The following is a 19,690-nucleotide window of genomic DNA, read 5'->3' on the forward strand; positions in this document are numbered from 1 at the left end:
CCTTCCTTGTCATCTTTTGAGCATGGGGAACCTGAAAGCAGAGCTGGATGCCTGCCTACTGAGGATTTTGTAGAGGACTGAACAAGAAGCTACTCTCCAATACCATGATTCTGAGTTAAGACAATATGCTACTCTGCCTTCCTTCCCTCAATATTATCAATATTATGTCTCAAGATCACTTCATGAGATTTTTTAACTTTTCAACAGTAGTCTTACATATGTACCAGAGAGTGCACTTCTGCCAGCTTCTCCTCCTTACCTACCTGATATTTACACCATTCAGTCTTTCAACAAATATTCCTTATTCATTCATTCATCCATCCACACATTCAAAACCAATACTGCTTGAGGGCCTTGGGGATGCATGACTCTCTTGGCCTTAATGATGTGGACAGCTTTTCCAGTGCCACAAGCAAGATCCATCTTCCCAGAAGTCTGAAGCAGGGGATTCCAAAAAGCTCACCTTTCCCAGGGCGCTCGGGACTGGGTTCTTCCAAAGTCAACCTCTGACTTGCCATATTTCTCCCCTAGATCCTACTCTTCCAACTCCAGCACTCCCTGACCCCAACTGCTCTTGTTACACAGTAAGGAATCAACATTTAGAGAGTGGAAGGAGTAAAAATAGCCAAAATTTAGAAAAGTCTAAGAAATCAACAAATGTGAAAGTTTTGCTCTGAATGAAGACAGTTGACAATTCAATAAGCAGGCAAACCTGCCATTGTTTGAACCTGGTCTGCGTTAAATCTGGTGCTACTCAGCAAACATTTACTCAATGGGTTTGCAGGGCAGGGTAGGGAGAGCATTCCCCTCATCTTCCCCCAGCTCCTTTCCAACAGAACTTTACAAGGTTCTAAGCAGTAAAGAGTGAACTGTAACCATGTTCTCTGCTTTCCTCTAATACCGACAGGGCTGTCTCAAGTATTTTTCTTATGACCACCAGAAATCTAGAAAATGCTGAAGTCCTTATCTGGCTGCAAAGTTTAGCTCCTTTAATAACAAAACCTAAAAGATATGCATAGATTTCACTGATAAAACCTTAAATATTGCCTGAATAAACTATACTTTTATCTTTAGTTGAGTTTTGCCATAAATATATGTCCATCTATAAGGCACCACAAAAATATAAGACATGGTGAGTATTATATTCCTTATTCTAAACAATGTGATTTTGAATTTGTAGCCGATGCCTTTAACCTAATACACACACGTCATTCTTTCTCAAACTTCATCTCCTACCACCATTACCCAAGAAAATATGAAGTTTGGCAGGGCAGCGGGGGGCGGGTATATTTTTCTTTTGATTTAAAAACTTTTGGAATATTTACATTTTATACTAGGCCAAGGTCATTGCTGAGAGAACTAGATTTCTTTCCTGGATTTTTTTCTTTATGAAAATGGAGCTGGCACCATGACACCTGTCACCAGTTGGATTTCTCCTTAGATTCCTCGTAAGAGATCGGCTGGCTGGGCAAAGAGTCAGAGACGCCCTAAAATCAGAGCCTTGTCAACACTCAAGGTGAAGTCAGCAAAGCACAACAGTGCCCAGTCCCACTTCTCAGCCACGAACAGTCTCCTAAAATGAGTGCATGCCTTTCAAGATGGAGAGAAGATGCTGGTTCTGGAAAGTAGCACACAGTCATGAAGGCAGGGTCAAGAGGAAGAATGCCTGTTTCCATAGCGATAAACCATGTGTGCATCTGTACTTGCACCCTGGGAGACCCCTATTACTCCTAATCTGATGCCAGATCTGGAGGAACATTAGCCCCCTCCCTGATCATCATAGCCACCAAAAGACTAAATTACATATGACTAGGGTGTGTTGAATGATGCTTTTCATCTTCTGGTTGCAAAGTTTTAAAGAGCTTTCCCTGAATTCATCCTGAAAGTGTAGCATAAAAGAAGAGCTCTCAGAGTTGGGGCAGAAAAAATTCTGGTAATGCCAGAAAGTAAGTAAAAGCTCAAGAAAAGATGGGGGCACATGGAAAAGACCTAAGAGTCAGCCAAAGGAGTTCCTAGGAACAAAATAAATAATAATAGTAATGGACTGTAACCCCTAGAATATAACAAATACCCACAAGTCCACACTGATATACATAAATGGCTGAATATATAAATAAATGGGGACAAGAGACAGTTCTTCCTTACTATGCAGTCTCAATAAAGTATAAAAAGGAAGGATGGAAATAGAAAATCACCATCAGGCAAACACCACAGTGATAATAGGTGAAAGCCAGAATCATCAATGGATGCTAAAATTAGTGGCAAAAGTATGATAAAAAACAAGATATCTGCATAGTCTCAAAGTCTCTCCCAACAAGATGCTTATTAATTACAAAGGGAAAAGCAATAACTTTACAGGGAAGAACCTGGTAGACATCACCTTAACCAAGTGATCAAAGTTGACATCGCTAGTAATGAGAAATGCCTTCATCATGTACCACCTGATATGGAGCACTGAGGTCTTGAAGTACAAATCTTTTTCCTTTAGAAAATGTTATTCCTTATAAGATATAAAAGGGTAATAATGATAAATGAGTAGCAATATGACTTACAAATTGCAAAAAATATTTTGGTGTCGTTTTATATAATACAATACTAATAATTTATTAATGTGATACTTAAATTGATTATAAGATTTTTCTGGCCTTGCCTTTCTGAAAACTTGTGCAAATTCATTTATTAGGGGATCAAATACTTTTAGCAACTCCATTTTCAACCAATGCAATTGAAAATGATGTCAATCAATCTTGGCAAATGCAAGATGACAAATAATATAATTTTTCATTTGAGAAGTATTTTTCTCCTGATGAAACTGTTACTGAGGCTATTGAGAGTATTTTAAGGGTTGTGAAAACATGGGTAAATTTCTGATAAATTATTTTGAAATACAAATTTTAATATACCTAGAGCTGATGGTTCTCATGGAATGATTTTTCTAAAAATATTTAACTATTCCTACAAATCAATTTCCTGTAAGTCTGAATTTAATTTTAAATGTAAATTTGCCCAATGGCATTTTAATGTTTCTTCTGACATTTCCTATAAGTTGTGGAGGTCAGACAAAGAACTCAAACATGGTTTCATGATTTGTAAATAATTCAAAATGCCTGTTTATGGCTTCTGTTTCTTCAATTAAAAGGAATAAATTGTTTTAAAATTGTCCTCTTCATTAATAGTTAGTTCGTCCAAAGCTTCATATAAAAATAATGTTCTTCTCCATAGAATGTGACAATCTTTAAATCTGAGTCTGTGGCTATTTGCTGTGCAATGTAGCAGCTGTTTCATAACCAGAGATTCTAAACTCTGTGACAAATTCTGGTAACTCCCTGCTACACTTTATTGAAATGTCCATGTGTATGCTTTTATTTTGTAATAATTTGCCGACCAAGCTTACTACCCAAATGCCAGCAGTTCCAGTCCTGCTCGTGTGCATGCTTCACTGTCTTATCAGACTTCACTTCGACACAGTTCAAAGATAAAATCATTAAGAATATCAAGACAGTGACAGCAAAGCATGCTCTTGGCCATCATTCATAGGTCACACACCCACAAAGTCCATTCTGCATGTAAATTCACTTTATGGAGGTTTTTTACATAATGGTATTATATTAAACGTGTTGTTCCACAACTTTACTTTCACTCAACAATAGGTCTTGGAGCTCTGTCCCCATTAGTACATACAGAGCTGCCTCGTTCTTTTAAGTTGCTATCTAGTCTTCCTTAGGAAGGTCAACCTTCCTCTCTTTATCCATTGCCCTATTGATGAACATTTAGATTGTTGCAATCAACATCCATGTGTACTTGTGCCAGTTCTTGTGTGGGATGGTTACCAAGAGGTAGAGGGGCTAGGACTTTTAAAATTTAAAATAGATAACTTTTATTGAGTTGTTACTATGTGCCAAGCAGTACACTAGGTGTTTTATTCACGTCTCATTTAACATTCTTATCAGATCTATCAGGTAGGAAGTATTTTAACCACATTTTACGAAGGAGAAACTTGAGACTCAGAGAGACTAAATAAATTTCTCAGGATATGCAACCAGTGAGAACCAAGCCAGAATTTTTATACCAGGCAGTTCAACTCCAGAACATGTGTTCCTAACTACCTGCCATTCTGCCTCCCCTGTGTGCATTTGTGAATGGAGAACCCAGGACACATGCCATTTATTGTGCAGCAAACAGTTTGATGATGCTATGTCATTGAACCACCCCCAACAATTCAATGAACTAAAAATGTTGGTCTCCACATATCAGGGAAGAAACTGAGGCTCAAAACTTGACCAGATCCCACCATTAATAAGCAGCATCTGCCCCAGGACCCTAGAATATGAAGATGCATATCTAGGATGTTCAGCAAGGCAGGTCTCAGGCTCAGAAGGCAATGTCTGCCCAGTTGGGTGTTGGTGCTGGAGGAACTGGAGCCCCTGGAGCATCCTCCTCAGCTAAGTCTGGCCTATAGTCATTAGTCTCCACCGTGCACATCTGACATTTGTCCATACTTCCTTCCTGGGTCTCACTTTTAGCAGCAAAAAGCCCCACATCCAAGGAATCCCTCCCCTTTGGAGAAGGCTTCAGGAAAGAGAAGTTCATCTTGAGCAAATCCCAGGTAATCATTCCCAACCACCCAGTCTCAAAATTAGGGTGGTCAGGGCCCCAGAAGGGGTCATAATGCTTTGAGAATTCAGTTTGGGCAGGTCAGGTTCCTATGTTCCAAAAAAAGTCAACCAAACTGCATGCTTTAATTGGGTACCTTGCAATGCTGGAGTTTTCTAAAATTTGAACCTTAGACACAAACAGAAGAGAGCAAAGGAGAAAACACTTGGGTTGAGTTCGTTTGCCACTGATCCCTACAAAGAAGTAATTTGGGGTGATAAATTGGTGGCCAGACAGGAGAGATGGTGGTCCCCAATTCTCAATGCAGAATCACCCACTGTGTCAGTGAAATCACTCTTACACTCTTTAAACTTGATTTCTCTTTTACATATGACCAAAATACTAAAAGCACACATGCTCTGGAAGGCTGAGATCATCAAACACCTCTCCTCTCTCCTAACTGTGGCAGATGGAAAGGGGGGTACATTACTCCCATTAGCGTGGGGCTGCCACAACAAATAGGAAACAGAAACTCTTCAGCACAGAGATGAAACCTTCTGTCTGGGGGGCCTCTGGCTGGGGTTCATGGAAGCTAATTTGGCAAAGAAAAACCGCAGTAAATCTAAATATTTCCATCCTCCCACTGACAGGGGCTGAAAGATTTAAACAGGAGCCCTGGCACCCTCTCAGAACCCCCTACTAGATAACCCTCTGACCTCCCCTGGTACGGGAGAGAAAACAGAAAAATTATGAGGCATGTGGAAATATTTAGCCATTCAAGACACAGATATAAATCTAAGCAATTAGAGAAAATGCCACATTAGATGGCAGAGTTAGTGCACAAAATGGAAGAAAAGTGTAAAGGTTCTCTAGGTGGCTTCCCAGAGAACATTTCAACTATGAAACTCTGGGAGGCAATGGGAAAAGGAAAATCCTGAGAAGACTGCTTGGGGATGAAAAGTAGGACTGACAAAATTTTTCATAGAGGTAGCAAACTGCAAATTGGAAATGGCAGAAAACTAAATCTGAGAATTAAAAGACAAGCACAAAAGATACTACCAGAATGCAAAAACTGTCAGTAAATGAAAGTAAAAACAAAATAAGAAACAGAGAGCTCTCAATATGTATATGAAAGAATTTCAAAAGGAAAGAAAATAAGAATGGAGAAGTAATAATTAAATAGAAAAATCTTCCTTAAGCTAGTATAAAGATGGAAATCTTCAAGGTGGAAGAGTTCACTGAGAACAAAATTCTTACCTAGGATGCACTTTCATTTCACATAAAAAGAATAAAAAAACTGTAAGCAAGAAAGCATAAAATGTAAATGAGTTAAATTTCTCTATTAAAAGTCTTAGTTTAGGTCAAAATCCAAATCCAGCTTTGTACTATTAAAAAGGCACAAAATAAAATGTTTTAGAGAGTTTAAAACATCCATCCATATATTCATTTAATGAATAAATATTGAGCTCTTCCTATGTGCCATTAAGTGAGGAACAAACACAAAAATAAATCAGAGATGATAATATTAATATTAAGAAGGTATAAATTGAAGCAAAATAGTAGATGTTAACATTTTTCTGTCAGTCTTTGCTAGATTATATTGACCAAAAGAGTGAAGGATTTAAACAATATTATTAATAAACATAAATAAATGTATATACACACATACCTATATAACTTTTTATTGAAAGTCCCAATATGGCATTTGAACAATATGGATTTGAACAATATTTTTACTAAACTTTGTATAAACATCAAGCCTTTTATCCATAAATTTAATATGGTAACCACTAACCACAGTGGCTATTTAAATTTTAATTTCAATTAAATAAAATGAAAAATTGGTTCTTCTGTCCCACTAGCCTCATTTCAAGTGTTCAAAAGGCACTTGAGTATAGTGGACACCATTGGGGACAGTGCAGATATAAAAATTCCTTTCATGGCAAACAGTCTTGTTGGCCATGCTGCTAAAAAGAATGCAGTTTTTAAATGTTACATAGCATTTACAAAGTTTCCCTACTATAAAACATGCACAAAGGAATGACACACTTTTTTTAAGTAAATGAAAATAATAGTTAAAACGAGATCTTGGCAGTAGATATGAGCATTGCAACTAGCGTGTCAGTGTTTCTAGGCCCTCTCAGCGGACAAGATATACACACACACATACACACACACACGGGTATCAATATTTAGCTCTAGATATCTAGATGGACAGACAGAGGGATAGGTACCAAAACCATGAGATCATCTGCTACCTGCAATTCCAGTCCAGGAATCAGAGTTCATTTCCAGTCTCCCCATTTTCATATTTCCCCAACAGTAAGAAACTTGGTTCCCATTAGCCTCAATACATTAATTCATTTGCTCAAGACTAGAACACACATGACTTTTCTGTAAACTTACTTCTCTAATTAAAAAAAAATTTGTAATAATTTTTAAAAACATTGTGCTAAGTGAAAGAAACCAGGAAAAAAAAATATGATAAGCAAATCTACACTAATGATTTTTAAACTAATTTCTAGACTTGATTCAGATTTCACCTGCTTTTTACTAATGTCCTTTTCCAATACTAGTGTCCTGGACAATATCCCACATTGCATTTAGTCTTCCTGGGGCTCCTCTGAGCTGAGCCAGTTACTCAGTCTTTCCTCATTTGTCATGACCTTGACAATTTAGAGTATTGGCCAAGTATTTATAGAATACCCCTCAATTTCACACAACAGTTTTTAAAATCTCAATAAGATTTTTTTCAAGAAATTTTTACAAATTTCTTGAAAATATATAGATTACTACAAAATATATATATTGAAATATATTTTAAATAGGAATAAGCATAAAAGAACTAGAAAAATTGTCAAAGAACTTATTCCAAAAAAAAAAAAAAAGACACTGGATTAAAGTTAAAGGGCACTTTCTTCCAAACACCAAGGCAAGGATGGTCCCCACATAATCTAAGTTTTTCAGAAGGAAGAAAAACTTAGAAATTCTCCCAGTTCATTGCTCAAAGCAAGCATAACCTTGACACCAAAACTTACCAACAATAGAACAAAAATAAAAAATCTATGAGCCAGTCTCCTTTGTGAATATAGATGTGTACCTCCTAACTAAACTATTGCAACAGAAGTCCGAAAAGATCAAGAAGCTTTCTTCACAAAATGCAAAGATGCCTTAACATTAAAAACTCTTATTGACGATAATTCACCTCATCAGAAAGTCAAAGAACCTAGTCATCACCTTGACGGTAGCTGTGATGGAATGGTATGGATTCAGGATCTCTTCCTAATGAAAACACAATAAATTTGTGATAGAAGCACCTGATCTTAAAATAGTACAAAATGTCTACCTAAACCACAGAAAATATCACACCTAACAATGGAAAACCAGAGATATTTGCGCTAAAGTCAGGAATGGGATAAGGCTACCTATTTTCACCACTAATAATGTTCTGTCTATTCTGGGCAATTCCATCAGATAAAGGCAAGAAATAAAAATATGACAATTGGAAAGGCAGAGGCAAAATTTTCAGTATTTCTCAATGTTTTTTTTTGACTTGGAAAGGAGAATCAACTGAAAACAAAAATTAGAACTAAGAGTTCAGCCTGGTAGCCAGTTACGGAACAAACATATAAAAAACTATATGTCTTCCTATTTATCCACAATGACTAGTAAGAACTAATCATAATTAATAATGCAAAATATCCACAATAACAATCAGAATGGAAAAGACATAGGAATAAACTAAACAATAATATGTGCCTATTAGTAAATCCCAAAATTATGAGACTTCAGGGAAGATATGAATAAATGGAGAGATATACAATGTCCTGATAGTATTATAAAGATAGCATTTTTTCAGTTAAGTTATAAATAAAATGCAATTTCAAGCAATACTTTTAGAGGAGAAGAATGCTCATAAAAACTTTGAAAAACTGGGAGTTAGAAGGCACATACCTTATCAGATATGAAAATAAATCACTCAACTATGACCATAAAACATTGTGGCACTGGCCCAGAAAAGGAAAGACATGAAAGGGTGAATAAGAAATGTACCTAAGAAAAAGAAAATGACCAAAGAACATGAAAAAGACATTTATCCCATTAATTATTAAAGAAATATAAATCAACATAAAATAACACGTTTTCCCTTTCAAATGCACAAAGATTGGAAAGGACTATAAAACTGTTGATGAAGAATCAGGTTTCTACAAACTTTTTGGAGAGCAATATGAAAATGTGTAAGAAAAACGTTAAAATTTAGCACAAACTTTGATTCAGGAATTTCTTGTTTAACATTAGATGCAATCATCCATGTGACCTTGTGGAATGTTATGCAGTCATTTAAAGTGTGCCCTTGAGAATATATTATTAAGTGAGAAACTGCCCACAATATATTAAGTGAAATAAGCAGGATGAAACGACTTTGCCTAGTACCATCCCATGTGTCTATAAGAGCAGGCATTGAGAGAAGATGGTTAAAGAAGGGATGCAGAGACTCAGAAGGGTGAGCCCTTCAGTTTACCTGCAGCTATGGTATCTCCATCATGAGTCAATTACTGCTGTTACACTTCCCTCCCCAGCTACATTACGTGGGTATGATCCTGGGTGGCAGGGTTGCAATTAATTTATTAGCTACTTTATTGAATTAGTCAAGCATTGAGCAAAAGACTGGGTCTACAAAGGTAGGTGAAATACATCTCCTGCCCTCAGGAAGGTTATGGTCTGGTGGAAGAGACACCTCACTATTTTGTGAGTTCCTGGTTCCTTGCCATGTTCTTTCTGGCACTGTGAAAGCACATAGCACTGGACATACCAGCCACATCCCACCACCTTGCTGCAAGACTCCACAGTACCAGGCTTTTACTGGCTCCTTCCACCTCATTTCTCTCTACCCTCCCCTGACTCACTGCTCTCTGGCCACACTTGCCTACCTGTCAGCAGATAACCAAGTTCCCCAGGTGGGTGCATTTTTATCACCATGTGCCTGCAATTCTAAACAATGTCAGTGATAAAAGACTTCCCTCCCCCTAAAAAAAAAAAAAATCTTTTCTTGGTCGAGATTCTAACAATTGCAACCACTACTTTTGAGTTTGAATAAGATATATGCAAGCTTCAAATTAGCACATTTTTATCATTTATGCTTTCATAAACATTGATTTCTACCTGGAAGTTAAATCAGGTAACTCCCAGTTACACAGACGGTCCCCGATGTGTGTGGCCTCAACTACACCCAGTTGTTTTCAGAATAAGTTTGTAGCAGTTCAAAATTGTTGAAACTCTCTTTGGACACAGTCGGCTTCTCCCCGTAGAATTACACATCTCTGCCTATAAACAGTAGATTCAAAATAAACAGTGACAGCACGGTTTTTGTAAAGACGAAGAAAGAGAACTTACGTTACTTCAACTCTGTCATCCAAGCGATCAATGAGTTGTTTTAAACAGAGTATGTACTACACGGTGTTACGTTGTTCCACAAGTACAAATTTTCATTCATGGATGATTCATTGAATTTGAACAGTACCTTTAAAAGTTGAAATTCATTATTTCCAGTTGATTATTGTTCGTTTCAAAAAGAATCAAGAAAAAATTTTACAGCAGTGGTACATTTTGTTATTTTTATCCTGGTGGGAAGTTATAGTTGAGGTTAATCAGCCACAAAAATGTTTGCAAACAGCCAGAATCTGCAAGATCTGTGCCCAAAGTAGTAGAGGAGGCCACTAACAAGGAAACAAAAGAAAGAATCAAATTTTGAACAAGACGATCAGGAGAAATGATGAAAGATACTGGTTTCACATTGCCAGAAGAAACTGCAAGAGCAAAGCTTGAAAGCCTCGATCGTTTTCCCAAGCTGGACACTCAGCCGACAGGCACAGAGGCTGTGAAGTCCTGTTGACTGCCATTCTACCATTCTTTCTGATTTTTCGTAAAGGAAAAAAAGCTTTGAAGTTTTAATGGAATAATATAGACACGCATGCTGAATTTTCTGGTGATGATATTTTAGTGAAAAAATGTCAACAAAAAATTTCATTTGAAAAGGAGAGATTTATAAGTCTTTGTCCAAATTATCTTCCTCTTAAAACTTTTTTTCATAGCTCTGTGTATCTGTTGCTTCATGCAAAAGAAATTCTTTGAAACTGTTTTAGTAAAGAAGACTTTTTCAACCACTGTAAACAAAGACACACTGACAAATTTGGCTATAATGCTTATTGAAGATGACCGTGTAAGTAAGATTAGCAAAGCCGCTGACAAATTTGCGAAGTTAAAGTTCAAAAACTGACTTTCTCATGTAATTGTTCATTACTACAACATACAATAAGAAGGAATGCTTTTTTCCCTCTTTTTACAAACAACATTAATGTAACTTAAAACTATTAATAAAACTATTAATTCATTGCTTAGTTTTCTTTTTTGAACTGTATTTCCTTCTGAAATGATTATATATTAGAACTGCAATAAGAAAATGATTTTTCTGTCTATGTCTCTTTTCCAGCCACCATCATTATTCGTTTTATTTCTGAATCACTGCTAGAAATCATTTTGGCATAGGAAGAAAAGAGGGCATTGGAAACCTCTGGAAATCTCTGGGTATTCAACGTACCAGGCTCTCCTCTGCTCCAACTGCACCTTTGAATACATCAAGTTTTGTTCAGCTCTGAGCCTTTGCATCTGCCGGAACGCTCTCCTTGCAGTGCCCTGCAGGACCGGACTCTTCCCAGTTCAAATACCATCACTTAGAGGGGCCTAGCCCCCTTTGCAGTGGGCTCTTCCCCAACGCACATCTGGATGTCTGGCATTATTCTGCTGATTTCTTTGCTCGCTCACTGTCTGCATCCCTGGGTTGTACTGCCCTGTGTTGTGGCATATAATAAGCCAAGAATTGCAGAATTGATCCAGGAACTCAGTGGAGAAGGGCCTGACCTGGAGGGGCAGACGAGCAGGGTCGGGATCCCCAGTGCAGGACGCTGAGGCTGGAGTTTAAAGATGAGCAAGTGAAGGAGAGCAGAGAGGAGGACAAGGGGCGCTTGGGCCGGGGGCTCTCAGGGAATGGTGAGCGGCCGTGTCTGAGGGCACTGGAGTGGCCTGAGGAGGGAGGGACTTGGCACGGTCAGTCCAACACAGGGCAGAGTGGCTGGGGACTTCAGGTGTTTGGGCTGTACTCTCAAGAAAATGAGGAGCCAGCGGTCCACTTCAAGCAAGGGCACGACATGATCCAATTTGCCCTCTGGAAACATCACTTTGACAGGCGAGGGGAAAGGAGGGGCAAGCGTGGGAACAGGAAAGCGGTTAAGTACTGTCCTCTTCGGATCTGCTAGGAAAGAATTGGGGCTGAGCACAGCAGAAGCCCCCACAACCTCTGGCCAAATTTCCTACACTCTCTCCCCCCACAACTGGGATTTCCACCTGCCAGACAGGAAGGGAGCTTTAAGGGGGTGCAGAGGGCAGAAGCAGGCCACAGGGTTTGTGACGGGGTGCTGGGGGCAAAGATGGGTTTTAGGAACAGTGCTGGTGACAGTGGGTACAGGAAGGAGTCGAAGATGGTGATGGGAGTGGAGAATGGGGCGAGGGGGCAAGAGGAGATAGGACAAAGGTTGAGCCCAACATGCTTTCCAGGGAGCCTGGGGGGCAGGGAGGAGATGTGGAGGTCTCTGGGGACTAGCACAAATACAGACTGTCTAGGAAGGAGCCACTGAGAGACAAGGCACCTCTGAGTCTCCTCAGGAAAGCCCAGTTTGGCAAGGAAGCCACTGCAAAGGCTCTCCTTTCTGACCCTCGCACCCCTGCCAGCTCCTCCACACTGGGAAGCAGAGCCCCTGCTCCAGGGACCCCTCCCCTCCAGCGGGTGGCCAGCACTCACCTTGCCCCCGACTCCACTGTTGAAGCAAGAACCCTCCTGGGACAGGGAGCAAGGGGCACGCTTTGAATCTTTATATACTGCAAGGAAGAAAATCAATTTCAAAGCCCAAAGGAGGGAATTACCACAGCAGCAGGTCACCAACCACTACACGTTGCTATACTGTCTCAGAGACTTGGACAGGGAAAAATGCCTCAAAATGAGGTAAGAATGCTCTGAGGTCTGGAGCAAACCCCCCTCCCCGAGAATAATAGGGGAATGCCCCAGGGGGTCACGGCCGCATGAAGGAAGAGGTTTCTTCATGTGTGCACAATTGTGGCTGAATTCCAAATTCTGGCTACTGCTACTTCAAGCAAGTCCTCCAGTTGAGCTACAGAGTTCTGACTCACGTTCATTCTTGGAGGAACCAGGTGACATTTTTTAACATTATTAGTGTTACCCTAGCACAGGGGTTCTTAACCTTTTTTGTTCCACAGACCCTCTTTGCCAGTCAGGTGAAAACCACGGACCACTTACTAAGTCCACACTCTGCTGGGCATTATTTAATACATATATCACACCTGTACCAACACATCCCCACAGGAATAATGTTTTTTTTAATTTCAGTGCAAGGTCATGGATTCCTTGTTAAGAACTCCTGCCCTAGCAGCAAAACCAGTGGCAATGACCACTTTACTTGGGTGTAGACACACATCCAGCCCAGCCTTCAAGCCCCAGAGATCTCTGCTGAATGCAAGCTTTCTTGAAAACTGATACAAGGAAAGCTGAGTTTGAATGTTAAATGTAACTTCTAGAATCACTCCAGAAAAAAACAGAAATACCCCACCGTGGATTATGTGGCAAGTTGAATTATGTTATTATTCATAATATAACATTATGGAATATATCATTACCCCAACAAATACATGTTCCTCATCCTGATCACATCGCTGTGGGTATGAACCCATTGTAAAGAGGACTTTTTGAAGATGTCATTTTGGGTTAAGGTGTGATCCAGTGGAATAAGGATGGGACTCAATCCGCATTACTGGAGGACTTATAAAGTGAACCAGGAAGTCAGCAGGGAATGAAGCCAAGGGACCTCAAGGATTGCCAGCTTCCAGCTCCAGAACACTACACATTTGGAGGAAATTGCAAGCCTTGCTGCTATCTTGCTTCTGAAACTATGAGCCAGTAAACTCCTGTTGTTTAAGCAGTTTGTAATATTTGTGACTACAGCCTCACAGGCTAAGACACCCCCCTCTGCCTGAGTGCCCTGTCTTTTCTTGGAGCCAGGGCAACAGAGCACAGTCAAGGCAAAGGTCAAACGAGATAAGAGGCACACTTAAAATCCCATTTCTGCAGGTAAAGCCCAGCTTCTGGTTCAGGCAATGTAAAGATGAGTTGGTGGTCAGCATCCTGGCAGTAAGGGGGAAAGGCTCATCAAGGCTGCCACTCCCTGGACCATTTGCATAGAGGCCAAAACCCTTCTGGAGGATGAGAAGCAGTACCTCAATATTGTTTCCTAACATTCAAAGTTAAAGAAACCCATGGTGTGGACTCTTGCTGTCTAATAGCCAGCAAATACAATGAAGCCCCTGGAATTGAAGATACCTGGAGAAAGAGGGAGTCTAGCAGGTGACCCTGCCCACAATGGGGCACAGTGTGGGCAGGAGATGTCTTCAGTGATTCTTCTCTCCAAAAACATCTCTAGTAGTTCCCCATGGTAGGACTTCTAGCCATGAGTTTGTGGAGGGGCTGTGCAGGCGATGGTGTAAGAGAAGGGTTAAGTTTAGCTTTCACATAAAGGTGAAGCTAAAGCCAGCTCTGCAGTTGAAGAGGGGAGGGAAAGGGGCTCTAGTAGCTTTGGCGCCAAAGTTTGAAAGTGGCACCAAAGTTTGAAAGTGACGCCAAGTGAAGGGCGGTGCCAAATTCAAAAGTGGCACCAACTCCAAAATGAAGGGGATTGGGAGTTGTAATCAGGGGAGACAGGGAGGAGCTCTAACATAAGCAGGAAAACTAGCACCAAGTTTGAAATTGGCGCCAACTACTAATCCGCGGGAATGAAGGGAACAAGAGCAACAATGAAGAGCAGGAACCCACGTAAGTTAATTAAATCTCTCGGATAGGCTGTAACCTCTGAAGTACCCAATCAATGGGGAACAGTGGAAGGACCTGCACATTAGGCTTAGGATGTGAATGTTGCTGTTTTTTGTTGCTTGGTGTGCCAGCTATTTTATCCAGATTGTGCACCCATTCCTGCAAGATTGTTAATAAAATTATTTTCTCCTCCACAATTGGGTGAGCTTTCGTTCTCTTACAGGTACAGCTTTCTTTCTAACAATGGGAAAGAGCAGTGTCCCTGCTCAGCAAGTGTCCAGAAGCCGCACCGTAAGGCTGCCCATAGTCTAGGGAGAATAAAAATTATGTTAAAAACTGGATGAATGATACCAAAGCACAACTCATTAAAGAAAAGAATGATGAATTTTACTTCATTAAAATGAAAAACTTTTGCTCTACAAAAGACACTGTTAAGAATGTTATTCACTCATAAAAAGCAATGAAGTTCTGATGCATGCTACAAGAGGGATGAAACTTAGAGATATCATGTTGATTGGAATAAGCAGACACAAAAGGACAAATATTGTATTATTCCACTTATAGGAAACAACTAGAGTGTGTATTCATAGAGTCTGAAATTAGATCACACATTACCAGGGACCAGAATGAGGGTGGGGAATGGATAATTAATGCTTAATTGGTATAGTGTTCCTATTTGGAGTGATGGAAAAGTTTTGGTGATAGTTGGTGGTGATGGTAGCACACACTGTGAATATAATTAACACCACTGCATTTTATATTTGCAGGAGGTTAAAGGGGAAATTTTTAAGTTGTTTAAATGTTACAAGAATAAAAATTAAATAAAATAAGTAACAACACATTGTTAAGAGAATGAAAATTCAAGCTGCAACAAGGAGAAAGTATTAGTAAATCACACATTCAACAAAAAAACTTGAATCCGGAGTATATAAAGAATTCAATAATAAGAAAGCAAAAAATGTTCTATGGAGTGTCTGCCACTAACCAGCCACTGCTTCAAGTGCTTGACACTTAAGGACTCATTGAATCCACCCACAACTCTAGGGCACTTTTATGACCCCCATTTTACAAGTGAAAAAACAGGCACAGAGAGATAAAGCAACATGCTCTGGGTTACAAACACGTTAAATGGAAGAGCTGGGGTTCAAATCCAGGCAGTCTGGCTCTAAGCCCACCCTTTTACATATTTGTCAAGTTGCATATTTGATCTGAGTAATTGTAACTGCATAGACAGTTTGAGGTATATTTTCAGAGCATCTTATTCTTCACTGTGTGTACACATTATGCCTCTCTCCATGGCCAGCCTGCGGGCTTTCTTGCCTGCTGATTTATACCCATGCAGCATTGCTTGGTATGTGTTGTGCACAGAAGCACAACACGCACACACACACTCCAAGGTGGACACTGCCCCTCCTCAAGGAAGCCAGTGGAATCAAATTGAGTCAAGCTCCACAGAGGAATCTCACGGTTCTTAAAAAGAATAAGTCCTTTCCCAAACAGGCTGGGACATACGAGCAGCAGTGGGAGCCAAATGACGTCGAAGCAGTACAGCCAATAAATTAATTTCACGTGGAATAAATAAATAAAATCGCATTGACATAAAGACCTCATTATGAAACAGTCTTCCCTGGCCAGGGTCTCGTCTTTGCAAGCTGTTTTGGATCTGAGCTTCTCCCGGGTCCCCTGTGCCTAACAAAGATCCCACATCAATACAGAAAAGATGGGCCTGTCTAGACATCCTACCGCATATAAAAAACACTCAGCCTTCTTGTCAGTCACACGGAAGTACGTTCTGTGTAAAGAAACCCCCAGTCGCCTGCAGCCAGCAAAGCTGGGGAGGACTCCTCCGCCTTCCAAGATAATGAAGGGCACACGCAACCAATTCTGACTAAGAAAAATATTAAGGTTTTTTGTAAGAACTGTGTACTGAGCTTCCAGAAGACTCTGAGGACAGTTAGTGAAAACTAATGGTGGAAAGTTTCGTTGTAAAGCCAGAAGTCCCTGGGGAGGGGGACACACAGTGACTCACTGATGAAATGCAGACTCCCCCAAATCAGAATTTGTGGTAATTCAGTCACGGCTGTCTCCCTTTGGCATCACTGGAAAACAGAGAGTTCAGTAAAAAAATGACTAATGTAAACAAGGAAGCGGGCAGAGACTGAGTTAGTCTCACTAACAGTAATAATATTCATTCAGAGTTCAGAAATATTTATTTAACACCTACTCTGGGGCAGGCACATGCTAGGAGCTGGCAGTACTGTGGTGGTGGAAAAGTGCATGTATACCCTCATGGAGCTTATGGTGAGAAAGCCAGAAGTGACTCAGGGGAACACGGGGCTGATTCCACAACATAAGCTGGACCTGCCCACCCAGCACTCTCATCCCGTGCCTCCTCCTCAGATGAGAGACACAGGGTTCAGCTGCTTTTGGAACACAGCCCAGTGCCTTTCCATTCACTGCTCATCTCTCTAGAAGGTTCTCCATCCAGCCTTTGCTCAAAAGAACTGGATCATTGGGATGACTCACCCTACCACCCTGTGGAAACATCCCTCTTCCATGTCCTTCATCCCCCAAGAGCTGACCCTTTTTACCCTCCTAGTTTCCTTCACACAGCATATTCAGATCTTGCACTCTCATTTTTATTGTTTGCCTCTCAAGCCAGAGAGTCAGCTCCCTGGAAACAGGACCTGTCCTCTGCCTTGCACACCACTGTAAACCCAGTGAGTGCTCGAGTGTCTGGCACATGGTAGACATCAAGACGATTTTTTAATACCAAGAAAGGAAACATAGCCCATGAAGTAGGGAGGCCTGACCTAAAGGGGTAGCTGGGGAGACCCTCTCTGAAGAGGGGGCACTTAAACCAAGATGAGAAAGATAATGGGGCTCTGTCAAGCACATGCTGAGGCAAAAGCTCTCCAGACGGAGGAGAAATCACATTCAACATCTCCAAGACAAGAGCATCATCACTGAAAAAGTTGGGGGGCTAAAGAGGAGGGCAAGGACAGGATAAGATGTCAGATGTAGCAGGAGGGTGCTGAAGGGCTTAAAGCAGATGCAGGCCATGGTATATTGGCCATGGAATAGAGAATGGATTATAAGGAGGCAGTAGAGACAAATTAGAAACTACATTATCCAGGTGAGAAATAATGGCCGGTGAAGACAGAGATGTGAGTGGATTAGGATATATCTGGAGGTAGACCCTTCAGGCTGGGTAAGAGACTGACTGTGATGTCTGAGGGAGAGCAGGAATGAAGCATGACAACCAGGTGTGGGAGTTGAGAAATAGTGTCGATACAGGTGCCTATTTCCGAGGGGGGAAGGCCAGAGGAGAGTGTGGGGGGGGAAGAGGGGGGAATATCAAGAGTTAAATACTGGACATGTTACATTTGAAATGCCCATGAGTCCCCAGAGCTCAGAAGGGAGATCTTAGCTGGAGATTTTTAAAGATGCTAGAGTTTTTTAATATATACAACATTTTTAAAATCAAAGACATGAATGAGGTCAGCTGGGACAAGCGTGTATAAGAGAAGAGGATCCAAGATTAAGTTCCTGAGAAGGTCCAAAAGAAGATGGAACCAGCAAGGGAGACTGAAAAAGAGATGAAGAGGGCCCTTAGTAGAAGGAGGTGGAGTTGGCATGGCAGTGGGAAGGAAAGAGTGTTTTATAGGGAAGAGAGATGTCAGCTGTGTTGATAAAGAACGAGATTGAAGAGAGCCACCAAATGTGGCAACACAGAGGTCACCAGGACTTAGAGGGACACATGCTAGTCTATAGAACTTTAAAAAAAGAAAGCAGTAAGTAAACAAAGAAGACAGAACATGTCTCCAAAAAAATATGTTGTCTCAGAATGTGCACTTATTTGAAAATAGGATTGCTACAGATCAGGGGTTCTTAACCAGGGTTTAGGAGGTTGAAATTCAGGAGGTTGAACTGAAAAAAATCAACTTATTTATTTTCTCTGACCTCTAACTGAAATCTAGCATTTCCTTCACTTGTGAATGTATGCAATAAATTACAGTAGTATTCATTTCATATCACATTACAGTTGTTGCATATCTCGAAAAATTGCTTACATTCATCCATACTTCAAAATTACGGTAGTTGTTAGACCCGACGCTAGTTGAATGTCATAAAACTATCTGCCGCTGCGTTCTGAGAAGGGGTCCAGGTTTTCACCTGACTGGCAAAGGGGTTCGTGGAACAAAAACGGTTAAAAACCCCTGCTATAGGTGGAACTAGGCTAGTTAAAATGAGGTCCTATAGGAGAGGTGGGCCTTATTCTTACATGACTGATGTCCTTTTCTCCCCTCATAAAGCTTTATTGTTTATCTTGGTTCATGGATTGTTAGAGGGCTGCAAAGTGGTTGGTTAAAAAGATGCCCCCTGCCGGAGGCCCTGGGATGTGAACCCAGGTGAATCCTGGTGAAGTGAGCTGGCCAATGCCCACAGAGAGCTGACGGCCTGCACCAGCGGAGAGCTGGCACAGAAAGATGATGCAACAAAGGGAGACAAGCAGTGACAGAAGAACATGCAGCAAATGGACACAGAAAGCAGACAGCTAGCAAGCCTCAAGGGGCGGGGGGGATAAATTAAAAAAAAAAAAAAAAGATGCCTCCTGCCAGAGGAGGGGCTGAGGCTGAAGCCAGGATGCCAGGGGAATGCACAGTCCCTCCCCCCATCCCCAAGGCCTCTGGGCTCTGGAGGCTCCTGGTCATGCTTAGGGGGAGCGTTTTGAGCAGATACTCCACCAGACCAGTCTGCAGGCACGGAAACCCGCCCAGGTTGGGCAGGTGGTCACCCAACTTCTTGATGAGTTTCACCTCTTCCTCTAGGAAATTGCTCTCCAGGAAGTCACAGAATTGAGGGTCCATGTTGGCAGAACCTAGGGCATGCAGATCCACAAGGGCCTGGTTCTTCTCCAAGACCATGGCAGCTTCCATGGCATCCAGGATTTGACCCCACTCATCTTAGGACAACTTCTGCAGGTCCTAGAAGAAGCTACAGCTGCAAATTGGTTTTCCATCTTCAAGAGATACTCAGTGCATTCATGCTTCTCCTTCACCAATTCACAGAAGACGAGATCCACGCGCTCCAAGGCCATCATGACTGAAGTAGAAGCCCCGAGAGAGAAAGAGAGAGAGAGAGTTGTAGGAGGCCCTCAGGTGC

This window comes from Dasypus novemcinctus, chromosome 18 (assembly GCF_030445035.2).
Source record: "Dasypus novemcinctus isolate mDasNov1 chromosome 18, mDasNov1.1.hap2, whole genome shotgun sequence".
Classification (NCBI taxonomy): Eukaryota; Metazoa; Chordata; class Mammalia; order Cingulata; family Dasypodidae; genus Dasypus; species Dasypus novemcinctus.